General features: G+C 38.5%; 1 protein-coding gene across 27 annotated transcripts in view; it reads left to right on the top strand.

The window, feature by feature from the left end:
* The window catches only part of LOC117424054 (alpha-(1,6)-fucosyltransferase-like), a 215,233-nt gene that overhangs the window by 34,989 nt on the left and 161,778 nt on the right, over positions 1 to 18,466 (top strand). For all 27 annotated transcript variants that reach the window (XM_034040254.3, XM_058991321.1, XM_034927878.2 and 24 more), the window contains one exon: positions 12,618 to 12,706. The gene's annotated coding sequence lies outside the window, so the exon portion shown is untranslated. The remainder of the gene's footprint in view (positions 1 to 12,617; positions 12,707 to 18,466) is intronic.

The raw sequence follows: 18,466 nt of genomic DNA, 5'->3' as shown, positions 1-18,466 counted from the left end.
TTATTGCCGTAAGTGTTGATTTAATGGTTTACTGGCTGTATTATTGATTATTACTTACAGGTGTTTGTATCTCTTATACTGTTGATTTTTTATTAACTATACATATATTAGATGAAAGGGCCTTAACTAGACACATTAAAATTTAAAACTCAAGCCATTGTAGTTTCATTGGATGTTGTTAATTGCCAGTTAAACCCCCTAATTACCGAGTCTGTTCATACTGATGTGTATGTAAATACAAGTTTTAATTACCTTGACGAAGGCGCTGACTGAAACGCGTCGATTAAACGAAGGTTGTTTCCACTTTTTAAACTATCTCCGATGTGTTGCTGTGCTTCTTACCTAATCTATACTTACTTTGCTACATGCACCTTAGTGAGCTTGTGAAGTCGCACCAGTTACTTTATCTTTTCAAGGCTGTGATCAGGATAAACGGGGGCCAGACCCAATAGGCCCTGATAAAGTGGTCAGACAGTGTACACTAATGGCAATTGGATTATGTTTGCTCAGAGACATTAGTCTTTACATTCATTGTGTTAATTGCTTTGTTAATTTAAACCGTTCATTCGCATGCAGTGTAGCATACATCCTGCTTGTGGGCACTGTTTTGTGTTGCAATTTACAGTTTAATCACAGAATGCTTACCTTTTCTTTTGATTGCATATCCCCAGTTTGCATTTCTTTTGTGGGGTTATTATTTCCCAGTCAAACATTTTTTTGTTTTTTAATCCTTACACATTAAATTTACTGAACATGAAAATTGAAAACCGACTGTCTTCTGGGATAGCGACTTTGTAATAAATATTTTGGATGAATTGAAACTAATTTCCAGGTGAAAGTAGTCCGACCTAAAACAATGGGACATTTGGAAAATACTAGATTCTGTGCTTTTAAATCAGATCCCACCCAGTAGGGGAGAAAGGTGTGCTAACAAGGGACGAGCCTTGATGGGCCGAATTCCCTTTTCTCGTTCCCAAACTTTTCTTATGTTCTTATACGTCATGGTCATGACCTTCTTCCGTCATACTGATTCATTCTGAATTACACCATGGCAGGGATATGTGTTACTGACTGTGAACGGGCAGCGTTGTGGTGCAGCCTTTAATGGCTATGAAATAACAGGCAGAGGCAAAAGAAGGCAGGTAATTGTCTCTGGATGTTCTGGAGGTAGTTACCTGCTTTCAGTTCCGGGAGATATAAAGGAGAATTGTAGACTCTCCTTTTTGTTTGGCTGTTGTGCTCTGCTCCTTGCCCTGGGTTCGTCAACCTCACAAGTAGAGAGACTGCTCCTTTCCACACCTGTGACACAGTCTGCACGTGTATTTGGCAAGGATGGTATTAACCCTATCCATGCCAAACTGGAAGAACAACAAATAGTACATTATATACAGGGGCTTGCTCCCTATCACACTGACATACTTGTTCTGTTTGAAAGGCTTGCTTGGCTTTCCTCAGAACAGTAAACTCTACGAAAGCTTGCATGACTGAGTATCCAATGCGGGTGGTTGAATTGTTGAAGGCATGTGTCTGTTTATAAGAGACACCCCTGGGGTGCATTGTTCATTCATTTGAGTTACTGTACTTGCAAGCCAAAAGGATCTGGCTGATCTTAATCTTATCCTGTGAAACTATCCTAGACAGGATTTAGCAGGACAGAAATGATGTGCCCAATGAAGCCTAGTGTATTGTTACCGTTAGTATGTTAATAAGATTTACCCACGATAGCAGGCCTGCAGTGGTGGCTGACAGCTTCCCCTCATAGCTCTGGAAGCCAGTAAGAGCACCTCGATCATGAGCTGCACACCCCCTGACTCCCATTCAGTCTGGTGCCCATCTCAAGCAGCGCTGTTGAATTGTGTGGTTGGTTTGACGCCTGATTTTTATTTGAAGCCAAGCATGGTTGGACGTTGTTAGCTCTTGGATGGGGGACCTTTGTGGAAAATCAGGTTGCTGTTGGCTCCGGAGGGCTCTCTTATTCAAAGGTTAAACAGCCGACAGAGTCTCTTGGGTAGGCTTTCAGTTGCCTAGATCAGTGGTTCTCAATCCTGGTCCTCGGGAACCCCTGTGTCTTCTGGTTTTCATTCCAACTGAGCTCTCAGTTACTTAATAACTAAACCCTTAATTGAACTTATTAAAGTAGCTTAATTAAGCCTTTTTAATTGTTCTCTGCTCCTAAAAAGTTGCAGATTTCAAGTTACATATAACATGTTATAGTTAATTTGAAATCTCCGGGAATAAAGAGTTTTAAATCTCACAGGAACGGATGGGAGTGGAACTGAAGGCTGCGGCAATGGGTGGGAGCAACACAGAAAGCTGCGGGAAGAGCAGTACCAAACTGTAGTTTGTCAGACGAACTACAAGAACTTTAGATGTTGTAATATTAATCCAATCAATATGAAATTTAGCCAATCAAATACATACTCAGACTTCTGGGTATCCATATATTTACCAAGACAGACACTATAACCGTTGTATCAACGATGCTCATTTTAATTGACACACCCCATTTAGTGATGTCACTAGCTCCCCCATTCAGTTCAACCTTGCTTGCTTGCTTACTTCCAGACTGTTTAAAAAAAAAAAAAAAAAAAAAGACCTAAGCAAATAAGTTTATTATTATTATTACTATTAATTAATTAATTAATTAATTAATTAATTAATTAATTAATTAATTAATTAATTAATTAATTAATAATAATAATAATAATAATAATAATAATAATAATAATAATAATAGTAATATGAACTTACACTTGTCAAGTGACCCTGAAGATTGGTTGTGCCTCCATAATACAGCAACAGTTTGCATTCAACTTTTTTGGTTGTATTTAACAAAAAAATCCCAAACAGCAGAGGGGTTTCAAGACATTTCTTTCAATACAGCTTACGCTATACAACGCTTTGTATTCACACATTGTCAAATGGTTTCTGATACAGAGAAAAAAAACAAAAAAACATACAGTGCGTGAATGCCACCTGACGAACCTACGAAGTTTTAAAACTACCTTTGAATTTCTGGCTAGCAAAGAACCTTAGAACACTGCAATGAAGGGAACATACTGTGTCACCCAAATTCTTATAATGAAAACATGTATTATGTTTTTCCTTCATTGTAAATAAAAACTTGATTCGGTATAATTTAATTTAATACGCTGTTAATAATAACTGAATCATGGTAATAGCAGCAGTTTTTAAGTATTCTGTAAATATTTCGTCTAATAGTTAAAAAGTACAATGCTTATGGGGCTGTCAGGGCTTGTTTTCAAAAGATATCGGCACGGACATTATATACCAACCAATGGAATACCTTGTGTGTGTGTGTGTGAGTATATATATTTTCAATAGAGAGAGAATACATGCGTGTCTGTCTCCAGTCCTATGACTGAACGCGGTGAACTCATTGGTTGCTGGCTTTGAGACTTGCGAGCGGGTATTACACGCTGCCCGATGCGAGGGAATCACATCACAAAATATTAAACATGTTTAAACTTTGCAAGCCGACTGAAATCGATCGCTCGATCCCGTAGAATCACATCACAAAGCATAGCACACAGCCCAATGCGACTGCTGAAAAATCGCGTCGCAATTGATTAGTGTTAGTGTCCAGGGCTTAAGATCTCGTCTTTGCTTGTAAATCAACCTGCATGTTTTTTTGGTTATCTGTTCCAGGATTGATACCAGCCTAGTTTCATGAGCTTGGCACCTGACCCAGTTTTCTATGTATAGCTTCACTTTATAGAAGTGCCCTCAGAGCTGAACTCAACGAGGCACATGGGTCCTTAACACTACATACCTGATTGCCTTGAGCGAGTAAATAACAAATTACTGTCTGTGAAGTAAAATACTTCTTAGATGGGTTTGATAATGCACCTTGAAACCTAAGCCTGTGGAGTTCTGTGCCGAAAGTTTAAGCCTGGCTTTGATAACTCAAGATGACTTGTGCCTGCTCTGATGGCTTCAGTTGAGCAGCCCTTTGCTTGTGGGCATTCCCTAATCCTCCGTTCCTAATTTACAGCATGTTCAAAACGCTGTGGCCAGCTCATACTAAATCCAACCAACACATTACAGATGTTTTCTCTGACACAGGCAGTCTTTGGCTTTCAAAACTGATTTTAAAATGTGCCCACTGAAGGCTCACTGCTAAAGATGGATGAAACAGTCAGCACTGTAGAGTAATCTATCGATTTTATAGTTCTCACTATTCATATTATTATATTATTATCTAATAACATATGTCCATACATTTTCCATGTCATGCACATCCATTCACTGTAGGTCTTTTAGCAAACATATTATCTGATACTACTCTGTGTGCTGGCCTTGCGTTAGTCTTGCACTTTCCTGGTCATTTCACCTGGGGAGTGAAATTGTCTCTACCGCTTCAGGGCTTTCTTTCCTGTCAGTATCGGACCAGCTGCTTCGCCTATTGACTGACATGCCAGTAACCTGCTCTCACACACTGTTGTGGTGAAATAACCAAGGAAGTGCAAGTGTAATAGATCATCTGGAAGGCAGAGCAAGCAAACTGAGAACTTTCTTTAACCTACTGTAGTACAAGATATTTATCCACCCAGTGCTGTCTGTACAATTCTGGCTATTTTAATCTGCTTTAATATTCCAGTAGAACAATTTATAATATAATGAAGTAGCCCTCTAAATTCTGAACCCAGTCTGTAAAACTCAATCTCATCTCTTTGCATTATCAAACCGGGGCAGCAGTCGGTCCCATCTGTAGTGTGAAATCCAGTCTGCATCCAGATGTCACACAAGAGGTGAACGATTGCTTTCCCAGTGTGCAAAACTTCATTTAGTTTCTATAACCTGTTAGCTGTTCCTAAAAAAAAAAAAAGAAGTTCTTACACAGTGGGCGCCAATTGGAAATGAACAGAAGCTTAAAGGGTACTTAAGGACCTTTTTATTTTATTGTATTACATGTTCCCATGTGTTGCTACAACTGTTTACGTAAGGTGTGTGTATTGTTTTATTTATTTATTTTCATTTTGACCACTTTTTTAAACTTTTAAATTGCATTCCCTGCCTCAAGATGGCTTCACATGTACCCGCATGGACCTCTCAGAACTACATTTCCCATCATCCTCCTGCTCACTGGTAATTCCATCTCCATTACATATGTGAGCAGGAGGATGATGGGAAATGTAGTTCTGAGAGGTCCATGTGAAGCCATCTTGAGGCAGGGAATGCAACTGAAAAGTTTAAAAAAGTGGTCAAAATGTAAAAAAAAAAAACAATTAAAACAATACACACACCTTACGTAAACAGTTGTAGCAACACATGGGAACATGTAACACAATAAAATAAAAAGGTCCTTTAAATGTTTAAACTTAATACTGTAGACCTGTGAAGAGGCTGAGGAACAAGAGCAAAACAGCTGGGCTCTATCGCAGTGTTTTAACTTTAGAAATAACTCCTCATAAAGCTGTAGTTCTGGTGACACTATAAACCCACAGGAGTGAATCTCGAGTCACCTCGAGTCATGTATCGCTGGATGGTCTTTATTTTTTAACATTAATAAACAATTTGATGCATTTCTCTGGTTTCTTAAAGGTTATTTGTTACATTGCTGCAGCATTTTCTTATTGAACACATTTTTGTGCATGTCATGCTGATAGGATGTTTTTGTCGGTTGGTTTGTACAGCTCTCTGAGGATGTTTGTTTATTAACCACAGGAGGCTTTTTGCAGTCTTATTATCCTGCATGATATAAATAATAACACCTTTACAGTTTACATACAGAAGTATGCCATTTCTATCCTTTATATACCTACCGGCATGAAAACCTCTGGGTGTGAGAATTTCAATTTTCAATCAATAATCAGCGATATAGAAACACATGTGAGAAAATGTTAGAGCACTTTGTGCTTTAATTAGGCATCTTAAAAAACGTAAACAACTTCTAAAAAGTCTCATACATTTTACCGTTTGTGGCTATGTGTTCATTGTCTCTTACTGTTTTAAATGAATTACACGTGTGGCCTATTAAAGTCATTAGACAATCACCAATTTGCCTGTTTTGACAATTCTCCATGTTTTTCAGTTCCAGTGGTTGGATTTCATATGCACAACAAATCAAAACAGAAGCAATGGGGTGTTCTAATAAATGTACACACTGCTGTATGTAAACATTTTCTACTAACTATAAAATAATAAACAACAACATATTACATTATGTATTACTGTATCTAAATATAGTCTGTCTGGAGCAAACGGACCCCTCTCCTCCTTACCCTACCGTACAGCCATAAAATATACATTCAGTATCACTGCAGACAAGCACTGTATTTTGCAGTGGCATTGTAAAATGAATTCCCAGATCTCCTCGAAATATATCTCATGCTGCTACTGCTTAAACAGATAAACGAAACCCAGGGGCACTCCTTTCAAGGTTTGTGTGTGCAGAGAAACAGAGCTGGCTTTATCAGTGAAGCTGGGTGCCTTCATTATTTTGACCGATGTGTGGGTCACCTGTTGTGAGAGCCAATGCTACATCTGGGGTCAGGAGAACTGAGAATGTGATTTATTTTGTTCGCTCACTATGGGAAACATTAATCTGCTGTGTCAACACTTTGAAGCAACTTTATACTGAATAACTGACATACCGGTGATGCACAGTTTTATCTTGTGGTTGATTAAAGACGACACAGTTTATATCCTCTGACTTTTTTGAAAGCAGTGTTGCTGTGTGAACTACTTCTTGTCCTTTCGCATCCAAAACAAGCTCAGTTGCTTAAGCTGTTGATCATGATGAAACTTCAGAGACTGTATAACATGACGTCTGACCAAAAGCAGTGCAATCTGTAGTGCATACCAATTGCATTTACTGTATGTAGCGTCCCAGGACGCTTTACAAAAAATACAACAAACTATAAAGAGCTCTAAATGCCTCACTGATAAAAGCCTTGCTAATACAACCTGGAAAGTAAAAAGAGCCAAATGCCCTTGCACCATGGTTTTTTTTATGGGGTTCTTTCCAAGAAACCACTATTGTCCGATTATAGCATGGTTCAATCTGTAAGCAATAATTAACTCACACATATAGACAGAACCAAGACCATGAATTCCTTAAAAAAATTACCATGGTACATTTGCATAGCAATTTTGCAGTTTTCCCAAGGTTATATTATACATTTACTATAGATTACCATGGTATGCCATATTTTTTAATATGCTTTACCATACCTCTTTGGGCTTTGCAATGCTTACCTACTGTATATTTTGCTGGACTTTGCTAGGCTTTTTTACTATTATTTGTTTATTTATTTATTTATTTATTTATTTATTTATTTATTTATTTATTTGGCAGACACCATTATCCAAGATGACTTGCACGTGTTACAACGCAGTACAGGGTTACAATGCAAGATTAATATTTAAATACAGTATAGTTTACAGTAAGTGCAATAATACTAGTAATACAATATGAAATAGGATGCAACAAGTTAGGATTACAACAAATTAGATCTACAATGACATAGTAGTGCAATAATACATTAGCTGAGGATTCAGTAACGTGGTGCTTAGGTCAGGCAAGTCTAATGCATAGTAAGAGAGTATGATCAAGAGATCTAGTGCAGTCTAAACAGGTGGGTCCTGAGCAGGTGGCGGAAGGCACTGAGAGACGGAGCAGTCCTGAAGTTCTCCAGTAGCTGGTTCCACCACAGAGGGACTAGGGAAGAGAAGGAGCAGGCACAGGAGGATGGGGAGTGGAGGGAAGGCATGACCAGTTGGCCAGTAGAGGAGGTGCGGAGATGGCGTGAGGGGGTGTAGTGAGACACAAGGGACTGGAGATAGGAAGGGGCATTATGATGAAGAGAGCGATAGGCAAGAACAAGGGTCTTGAGTTGAATGCGAGTAGAGATAGGTAGCCAGTGGAGTGTGTGAAGCAGAGAAGTAGCATGAGAGAAGTGAGGCTGAGCTGAAGGTAAACTATGGTAAACTTTTACTTGGGGTATACTGTACGTGAGGAGCTACGGTTTAAAATCCGTACTCTGCTTCACTGGAAGCCAATGTAGTGACCTCAAAACTGAGGTTCAAATGGCAGGTAGACCTGGGATGTGTAGGTATTCTGGCTGCAGCCTATTCAATAAAGAATCTAGGAGGCCAGCAAACAAGAAATTATAATAACCAACCTTGAGGTTGATTTGATTTGAATACACATTATATAAAATGGCCCATTGCATTGTACATATTTGGTGTTATCTAGTACAGCGCTGTCAATCCCCTTTCTAATTTGTGTTTTACCTTATGATCTAGAACAGGACATTGCACAATAGGCTAAGCTGTGAAGGAATGAACAGCAGTATAGAACAATAACCATTTCCTGTTGAATTCAGAAATGTGAGAACTGTCATAAGAACTGCCACTAATTGTACTGTGTCACCTTAGCAACAGAACAATACCCAAAGTGGGGTGAATACTGCAAATCAATAAGACTTCCTGCTCTATAAGGTAACGCTGTGTGTCACTATCCTCTGCTGACTTTTCTAGATTAAAGGATCCTACTGGACTTTAAAATAATATCACAACACCACACAGTTAAACCCACAACATGTTAATTGCAGGCAATTGGGCATTTTAAATTACACTATACCCTTATAAAAGTAATTTTGAAGTTTTCCCCAATGATTTTCTAATTGTTATACTATGTATTTAGCTTATGGCACAGTATTTCCATTATAGGTGAAACACCTTTCATAGTAAATATTGTCTGTCACTTGTAGGTGAAATTCACAGCATATGGACCTGTGTACTGTGGTTGTTCTTGCTTCTCTGCAGTAGTTACTGTATTCAGTCTTATCAATTCAGTCAGGCTTTTCCACAGAACAAACTCAGCAGCACTCTCCCTGACAGGAAACATCTCCTTCCAAGGATTAGCAGATCAAAAGATACAGGGCCTGGTTTTTAATCCCAATAACTCAGACACAAGCCCATTATATCTGATCAGTGTATGTTGTCTTAACTGGGATTATACTATAGAAAGGATCACAGAGACAGCTGTACAGTACATAACTGCAGGATCTCTATATTTTCACACCTGGCTGGGATGAAAATGCAGTGTTTCCAATGCAGGACGTAGTGCAACAGCTATTACTACCGCTCATAATAGAATGTAGCGATGCAAACATGTAGAAACGCCTGCTATATGAAGCACACACTTGTGTGTTAATGGGCTGTCCCTTGCGTTACTGGTTTATGAAGTATCCACGTGAGGGGAGCTTACATGTCATTGTCAGTCCGCTGATGCTTGTTTAATGGCTACTATCCCATTAACCATTTCAGATGCCGACTTCATATATTCAGTATTATGGAAACACCTCTGGCTAAATTTAAACATGCACTTTAGCTGTGACCTAAGATGGCTGCCATATTGGGGTCATTTGACTTTATTGGTTTCCTCATCACAAAGGCCTAACAGCTGTAGATTACTTTCAAATGTGTGTACCAAGAAAAATGAGCCCTTTCGGTATTTTTACAAAGCAGCCGCTGCCACAGGGTTTTAGCCTCATATCTTAGACACCATTTGAGCTAATGACTCCATATTGCAGGGTGATAAACTAGGCTTTTGGTACATTTTTATGAACTTTTAAATGCTATGCAGGTGTCAGCGTTTAAACCATATCTGCATACACACACACTCTGATGTGGTTAGTATTTTCTAAGCAAAGAACCCCTAAAATAAGCAAATAACATTTTAACATTGCAAAGACGCAACTACAAAGTAAAAAAAAAAAAAAAAGCACGCACACACCAAAGTATATATTGAAATTAGGGCTGTCACTCGATCCAAATCGATCAGTTAATTTATGGGCATTAGTTGATTAACCGGTAGATTAATCGGTAGATTCATCCGTGCACATTTTTAATAAAGGCAATGATCTTATAGCGGCTGTCCTGCATGTAATACTACAAAATCTGTATGTATATACAGTGCCTTGCAAAAGTATTCAGACCCCTGACCAATTCTCTCATATTACTGAATTACAAATGGTACATTGAAATTTCGTTCTGTTTGATATTTCATTTTAAAACCATGAAACTCAAAATCAATTATTGTAAGGTGACACTGGTTTTATGTTGGAAAATATTTTTAAGAAAAATAAAAAACTGAAATATCTTGCTTGCATAAGTATTCAACCCCTGTGCTGTGGAAGCTCCCAGTTTACACCGATGAAAGAAATTGCCCTAACGAGGACACAATTACCTTACCATTGGCCTCCACCTGTGAACCATTAAAGTTGCTGTCACATTTTCTGGATAAAAACCCCACTGTTGAAGGATCATTGGTCAGGCTGTGAATCTGAAGGAAAATGAAGACCAAAGAGCATTCTACAGAAGTTAGAGATAAAGTAATACAAATGCATAGATTAGGGAAAGGGTACAAAATAATATCCAAGTGTTTGGATATCCCAGTGAGCACAGTTGGATCAATAATCAGGAAGTGCAAGCTGCATCGCACCACCCAGGCACTGCCAAGAAAAGGCCATCCCTCAAAACTCAGCGCTCAAACAAGAAGGAGACTTGTGAGAGAAGACACAGAGAGGCCAACAATCACTTTGAAGGAGCTACAGAGTTCAGTGGCTGGGAGTGGAGTAATGGTGCACAGGTCAACCATATCAAGAGCTCTGCATAACACTGGCCTGTATGGGAGGGTGGCAAGAAAGAAGCCGTTACTCAAAAAGTACCATCTGAAAGCACGTCTGGAGTTTGCCAGAAAGCATGAGAGTGACCCAGCTGCGATGTGGGAAAAGGTTTTGTGGTCAGATGAGACCAAGATAGAGCTTTTTGGCCAAAACTCAAAGCGCTATGTGTGGCGCAAACCTAACACTGCCCATGCCTCAAGACACACCATCCCTACAGTGAAGTATGGTGGTGGCAGCATCATGCTGTGGGGATGCTTCTCATCAGCAGGGACTGGGCATCTTGTTAAAATTGAAGGAAGAATGGATGGAGCAAAATACAGGGAAATAATGCAAGAGAACCTGCTTCAGTCCGCTAAAAAACTGAAGCTTGGGAGGAAATTCACCTTTCAGCAGGACAATGATCCCAAGCACAAGGCCAAAGAAACACTGGAGTGGCTCAAGAACAAAAAGGTAAATGTCCTACAGTGGCCCAGTCAAAGTCCTGATCTCAATCCCATTGAGAATCTGTGACACTATTTGAAAATTGCGGTCCACAAGCGTCGTCCAACCAACCTGAACAACCTGGAGCAAATCTGCCAAGAAGAATGGGCCAAAATCACTCCGACGCTGTGTGCAAAGCTGGTACATACTTACCCCAAAAGACTTAAAGCTGTTATTGCAGCGAAAGGTGGCTCTACCAAATATTTTATTTGTCTTAAAAATATTTCCCAACATAAAACCAATGTCACCTTACAATAATTGATTTTGAGTTTTTGTAATTCAGTAATATGAGAGAATTGGTCAGGGGTCTGAAGACTTTTGCAAGGCACTGTATATATATATAATTTGGTCTTTTTAAAGCATTTGTATTATTATTTTTATCTTAGTAATGTCTCTCTTTCTATTTGTACTGCTCTATTTAGTGTTGGATAAATAGTTGAATAAAATAAAGTAAACTAAACCCTTTTTTAGTTTTTTTTGGTTTTTATTAGTTAGTTTATATTCAAAGAAAAAAACAGAACCAGTAATAATAATAATAAAAAAGCACAGCTTACATGTGTTACAGAATCTGTGAAATACCCGGATTCCAATACATTTTTATATTAACTACTGTTCAGGGATCGGTGCCACAAACGGGAAATCCATTTATTTAATTTTTTAAATGTCCCCTTCTCTTGACAAATTACATAGATATCAAGGACATTTAAAAAAAAAAACGATTTGCATAAAAGTGTACTGGTAAATTAAGCCTGTACATAATTTATTTACACTTGTGCATTCTCTGAATTAATATTGGGAAAAAAAACCCATCCTTTTAAAATGGTGTTGTATGTATTCACAGTCTCCATCTAGAGCGTTGTGTTTATTATGGATGTTTGCCTTTTACTGCATTCAGTAACTCCATCCACAGTAATTCTGAATGTTTTCATTTCAAATGATGAAGCATTGAACTTTGTGTTTTTGTGGTACGGCAGTTTTGTTTGGCATAATTGTTTACATACCACGTTTTTCTTCCAAATGTGGCTTTGCCTCTTTCCTTTGATTAGAGATGCCATTTTATTAAAAATATATAACAAATGTCAGAAAAAAATGTCAGTGAGGAGACATAATAGGTCAATTTAAATTTAAGGGTAAAATAATCGGGCACAAAAAAGTAAAAAATGCAAAGCTTAATTTTGATGGTCCGTTTTAAATCCGTGTAGGACTACCCTTGAAAATCAATTTTAATATCAGTTAAGTTGTAGGTAATATAATTTCCTATTCCAACACAATACATACGGTACTGTACAGTAATTAGGTCTGTGTTGAATGTATATATATATATATGCCTAAGTAAATCCCTAAAGTAATACCAGTCAATAAAGAGAGGATTTATTTCAGGTTGTGTGAATTTAAAAGGTGGGGAGCTTATATTCACAGACTAGAACAAAGTAAAATCAGATTGCTTCTGTCACATGTTTCTTTTCATTTCTTTTCCAGGTTTTGAAGAGTGGACATCATGCAGCTCTCCTCACTTATTAACAACACCCAAGTGAGACACTAAGATCATACACGGCACATTTATAAAGGTAAGTGGTGGCATTTCAGTATACTAAAAGAACTGTGTCAGGGTTAGACGTTTAAATTACAGACTGTATTGAGTCATTATTATTATTATTATTATTATTATTATTATTATTATTATTATTATTATTATTATTATTATTATTCTTTATTTCTTGGCAGACTTCCTTACCCAGGGTGACTTACAGTTGTATAGATTCCAGAGGAATGGAGATAGAGAGATCAGAGGAGGGGGAAGATGAGGATGGGAAGAAAAGGTGGTCAGATTTAGAGAGGTTGAGTTTGAGGTGATGCGAGTGCATCCAGGAGGAGATAGCAAACAGACAGGTAGAGATACGGGAGGGGATGGTGGGGTCAGAGGGGGGGGGGAGGAGAGGAAGATCTGAGCATCATAAGCATAGAAATGGTATGAGAAACCATAGGATGCGATGAGGGGGCCCAGGGAGTGGGTGTAGAGAGAGAACAGGAGAGGACCCACGACTGACCCTTGGGGGACTCCTGTTGAGAGAGGGTGAGGTGTGGAGGTTGAGCCATGCCAGGTTACCTGGTAGGTGCGGTCGGAGAGGTAGGAGGAGAACCAGGCCAGAGCAGTGCCAGAGATTCCCAGGTCAGCAAGAGAGGATAGGAGAATAGAGTGATCGACAGTGTCAGAGAGATCGAGAAGAGAGAGGCAGCACGGGCAGAGTTTAGTGAGTTAGTGACAGACAGGAGAGCAGTTTCAGTGGAGTGAGCAGAGCGGATACCAGATTGGAGAGGGTCGAGCAGAGAGTGGTTAGACAGGAAAGCAGAGAGCTTTCGTTCAGGTCTTGTTTTTATATCCAGGGACATTAAGTATGAACTATATGTCTACGATTGTCATATTGTAGATGGAGTCTTCTTATTCCCCCCCCTTATCTTTTTGTGATCTTTAGAACATAAGAACATAAGAACATAAGAAAGAATTGTAATTTATAGCGTTTTCTTTTTTTTGTAAGTATCTTATTTCTTCTACTCATAAAAAGAAAACGCTGTTAAATACCTAATTCCTCTTTTAAAAATGTGCAATTTATATTTAATTATAAATTATAAATTATATTGCTGGTAATTGTATACTGTTAAGGCTTTAAGATGTGAATGCTGTACCCTGTTAGATAAGTCAACAATTCAAATACTTTCTTCAAGTTTAAGGATAACAGGGTACAGTTCATGTAAGCAAACATGTAGAGATACATTTACAAGTATTGCCACCTGTGTTTCATGTGATAGTGGAAATAAGGGGCAGGTTTGTTACAGCGGTGAATTTATTTCGTGGCTGTGGGCAACTGTTTCTCGGGAGACTCTGTTTCAGAATAGATTTGCCGGGGGGCAAATTTGTTATGGGGCAGACTTATTTTGTGACACCGGCAGTATTTTTTGTTTGTTTAATGCTGTATATAATTGTTATTAAAAAAAAAAAAAAAACAGATTCATTTTTTTAAACTTTTGAACTTGCAGCACTGTCAAAGGAATTGAGCAAGATATTTAAACATTTAGGGAAAATGCAAATAGCCTGGTTTTACCTTTTAAGCAAAGTGTCTTTTTAATGTATTTTTTCATTTCAGAAGTGCCTCAATAGGCTGCTTTGCAGAACCAAAAGCGAGTCAAATATTAATTTAAATACTGTAGCTGCAGTTATATTGGTTACATCTTACGGGTCAAATATTAGTTGGATATGCTGCTAGAGGTTCCCCATTTGCTTTATCGCTCAAAAGTGTGTCAATTCCTGTGTTTTTGTGTAGTAGAGATCCCTTTACTTAATTAGGATCAGTTATTAATAAAACTCAGAAACTCAGCACTGACAATTAGTTAAGAAACTGAACAAAAAAGTGTCATTGTGTACTGTGTTTATGTTTAAACCGAGGTGCTGCCCCCCGCCCCCCCCCCCCATTTCAGTATTAACCAGTCAGCGGTTAGTCAGTCTAAATAGGTACTGTAAGCACTGAAGCCAGACCGGGGTGAATGTTAACTGCCCTGTTTTGAACAGCTTGCAGTATTCTGAGACAGCCTTTCCAGAACATGCCTATCACTGCTGTGACAGTGTGTCAGAGGTGAAGAAGCAACAAGGGAAGGGAAGGGCTAAAGCTACAATAACATCTCACCACAGCTGCAATTCAGTTAGCTGAAGCCTGGAGACTGGTGATACCATCACAGGACTGTAGTACTGAAGTGAACTGGGGCTTATATTTATTCAGCCGGAAGTGTGACATGTGCACGTCACCACTGTATCCCTGTCATCGTGGGTATGCACCCAGCAGGGGTAAACAAGCAGCACTGTTCTGTATTGTGTGTCCAGTAAGAGCTGAAATTCTGTGGAGGTTCAGTTTGTGCAGGTCAGGATAGGGCAGCAGGCTGTTAAGTGAGGAGTCTAGCTCTGCATAGACAAATAATGGCAAGTTCCCTTCGGTTTAAATACGCAGGAATGGTTTTCTCGTGCACCTGTATCCACTATAAAAATTCCACTAGAAATTAAGCAAAACTGGATGCAGGGATTTTGCAAAGTAAAAGCATATTTTACACTGGATGTCCTTTTGTGTGTGTCAGTCATTTGGTATACTAATAACAACGTTCTGGTCGTTTAGTTTATAGCTTAATAAAAATGGTTCTGGTGTTTTAGTTTTATTCAGTGATAAACTATAACGGCCTGTACTTTGTCACTTAAGCATTCTGATTGTTGTAGGTAATTTGCTTCTCTGCGATGCATTTTTAATGTTGAAGGAATACTAATGGAATCTATTTTAAACCCAAAAATGAATCCCACTTAAAGATGGAACAGGAATGAAATATGTTCACTTTACTAATGTTTTAGAGTCACATCCATCATTTTCTGTTTCTGTCATCACATCACAGCAATAAAAGTTACTGTGGCCTTTATTTAGCTAGCAAACATGTCTTCTTCCTAAGTGCAGCTGGTACACCAGAGTGTTACCATTAAGCTGCTCCCCTGCAACATTCTGTCCCCAGTGGATATAAAGCTGTGGGAACACGAAGCCACTTTGATGCTTGGAACTTGGATTCAGGAGACTGGGTTTTAGGAGAGACTTGATACAGCAAAGTTGCCTCAAACTAGGTCTCCCGCTCTCCTGGGGCCAGATTTCTTCTATGTATTTCTAGTGATGTGCGTCTTCTTCCATCCACTGGGGGCAGAGTTGCCTTGGAGGAGGTTGTACTCTCCGAGCTGGAGAGAGAAGACATGGTTGATAACTCTATAGACACAACAAGGGTGCTTTAACATGTTAGAAAAAGTCTGTAGGATGCAAAGACTGGACAAGAAAACAATACAAAGTGGAAAAAACAGAAGAGGAATACCTTAAAATAAGGGATTTCATTCCCGTGCAGGTTGCTCTACAGTATAGGTACATCTCGTTGAGATCAAATCCTTGTTACAATCAACACTGATCTGTCCTCATTGGTTTTGTTTCAAACTCAAGATCAACATTTCCCACTGTTTTGTGCCTATTGCAGTCTTTAGCCGCTGCCAAAAAAATGCAGGCTGAATATAGCTTTAAGCCTTAGTGTTTCAATATTTTTCCATATTCCTTATACAAGAACACATGTTACAGTAATTTATAAGAAGGGATGGAGGGCTTCTTGTGATGGGTTTTCTGGTTCCAATGTTTTACATTTAAATCTATAGGAAATTAAAGGAAACAAACACCCCACTGCTTGCTGCCTAACAGTTCAATTTCAGTAAATAACATTACAGTAGGTTGTCCTTTTTTGTGTACCCTCATATGATGATAGTCTCCTACATTGGATACAAATAAACACTGTATAGATTTGACTTAGTTTCTTTATAGATTTACCTAAGCATTCTGACTGAAGGTATGGACTTTAAAGTCTCTTTGCTGTATGTAAAAGGGTGTGAGAGTGTGCTGCGAGAGGGAGACAGAGATTGCAGTTGACATGCCAGCACAGGCGTACAGGTTTGATACAGGATAAACACTGCATGGTGCAATACCAGGCGCCACCACCGAGCTGCCAACAATGGTATCACTCTGGGTGACGTTGTTCCTTCAGTGGGGCCATGACTTATATAATAGTTAATAAAACAAAGCTATCTGACAAAACTAAACAACTAATAGATAATCAATAAATCAATTAGCAGAAACTGACCATTTTCAAAAATATTCAAAATAAAACTTTATTTACAACTAACAAAACAAAATCAGCACACTTCGTGGTGGGATGAAGTAATTGTACTAAACTTGTGTTGGGCTCTGCATGCCAGATAGATGTCCAGTAAGAAACCTGTAAAAATGTGTTCCAATTCCCAACTTTGCTGTTTATCAGTAGTTACTGGGATTTCCAAAAGAGTGAGCAGCACATTAAAGTTAAAATTAGTATAATGATTTCTTAATTTCAAACATACAATAAACTAATATACTTCATTATATATAGTAAATGAAAACTATAAAAAGACAACTGCCTAGAAGTGGTCTCAACTAACCTCAGTATTCAGATGCCTTCTATATAAAGTTCAGCAGCATTAGTTACTAACTTAATGTGTTCATTTTAAGTGAATTACAGTAGAAGAACACTTGGGATTTTTAAAATGTTAATACCAGTTCCATCCAGCAGGATGGTTTTGTAGCAGTGATACAAGCTGTGAAGTACATGTACTGTATAGCTGTTTATTTTTAAAAGGGCACAGGAGAGAGTGGTTTAGTAATGTTCCCTTGGTGTAAGTTAACACCCTATTGTAAGGGCGCTCGGAAGACATCATGAGCTGTGTTTCTACTGTCATCTGAACCCAGCTCTCGATCAGCACTGCGCTGTTCCAATGATTGTCCTCCCCCCCTCAGCAAATGGCTTCATTCTCAGTATGGAGAATGGGTAGTAAAGCATTCTCTGGGCAGGAAAATATGTCATAGGTGATGAAGGTCAAGATCCTGTTAGTGGAAACAATTTCAGGGCTCAAGAGTACAGTGCTGAACCAGAACGCATCTCGGCACGCGTCCGAGAACAGTGGAAACAGTGTTTCATTCCACTAAGAATGGCTTCTTGTGTACACAGGACAGGTTCCATTCTAAACACGTTAAAAGGCAGTTTTTATCTGATGAAATCAAACTCATCACAGACGTCACACTAGCACATACAGTCACAGACAAAAGTATTTGGGCAGTTAAAAAATGAGAAAAACCACAAAGAAAATGATTTCTATCATTTCTAATTGTTCTATTGAAATATATAAATTAAAGTAGACATTAAGTTTTATAATAAACACATTATTACATAACACGCATAAAATGAAAAACAACATGCAAAAACTAATTTGACAAAAGTATTTGGGCACCCTTACATTAGTATTTTGTGTGTGCCCACCCTTTGCTTTCTTTACAGCTTGCAATCTTTTTTGTATTTTGAATCCAGTGCCTGGCATCTTTCCTGAGATATTTTTGCCCATTCTTCAACACATACAGCTTTGAGTTCTGCAATCAACTTTGGTTTCCTTTTTTGCAACAGCAGCCTTCAAGTCAATCCACAGCATCTCGAGATTCAAGTCTGGGGACTGAGATGGCCAATCTATAACTGTAATCTTTCTTTTTTTCAGAAATTCCTTTGTAGACTTCGCAGAATGCTTAGGGTCATTATCCTGCTGGAATACAAACTTCCTTCCAATAAGCCTTCTAGCACTGGGTAACAAATGAGAGTGCAAAATGTCTTTACATTTTGCAGCATTCATCGATCCTTCTACAATACAAAGGTTGACAGTGCCTGAGGAAGAAAAACAAGCCCATACCATCACA

The sequence above is a fragment of the Acipenser ruthenus genome, chromosome 18 (genome assembly GCF_902713425.1).
Source record: "Acipenser ruthenus chromosome 18, fAciRut3.2 maternal haplotype, whole genome shotgun sequence".
Taxonomy (NCBI): domain Eukaryota; kingdom Metazoa; phylum Chordata; class Actinopteri; order Acipenseriformes; family Acipenseridae; genus Acipenser; species Acipenser ruthenus.
Note: the sequence above shows the minus strand (reverse complement) of the source record. Positions and strands in the feature narration are given on the sequence as shown.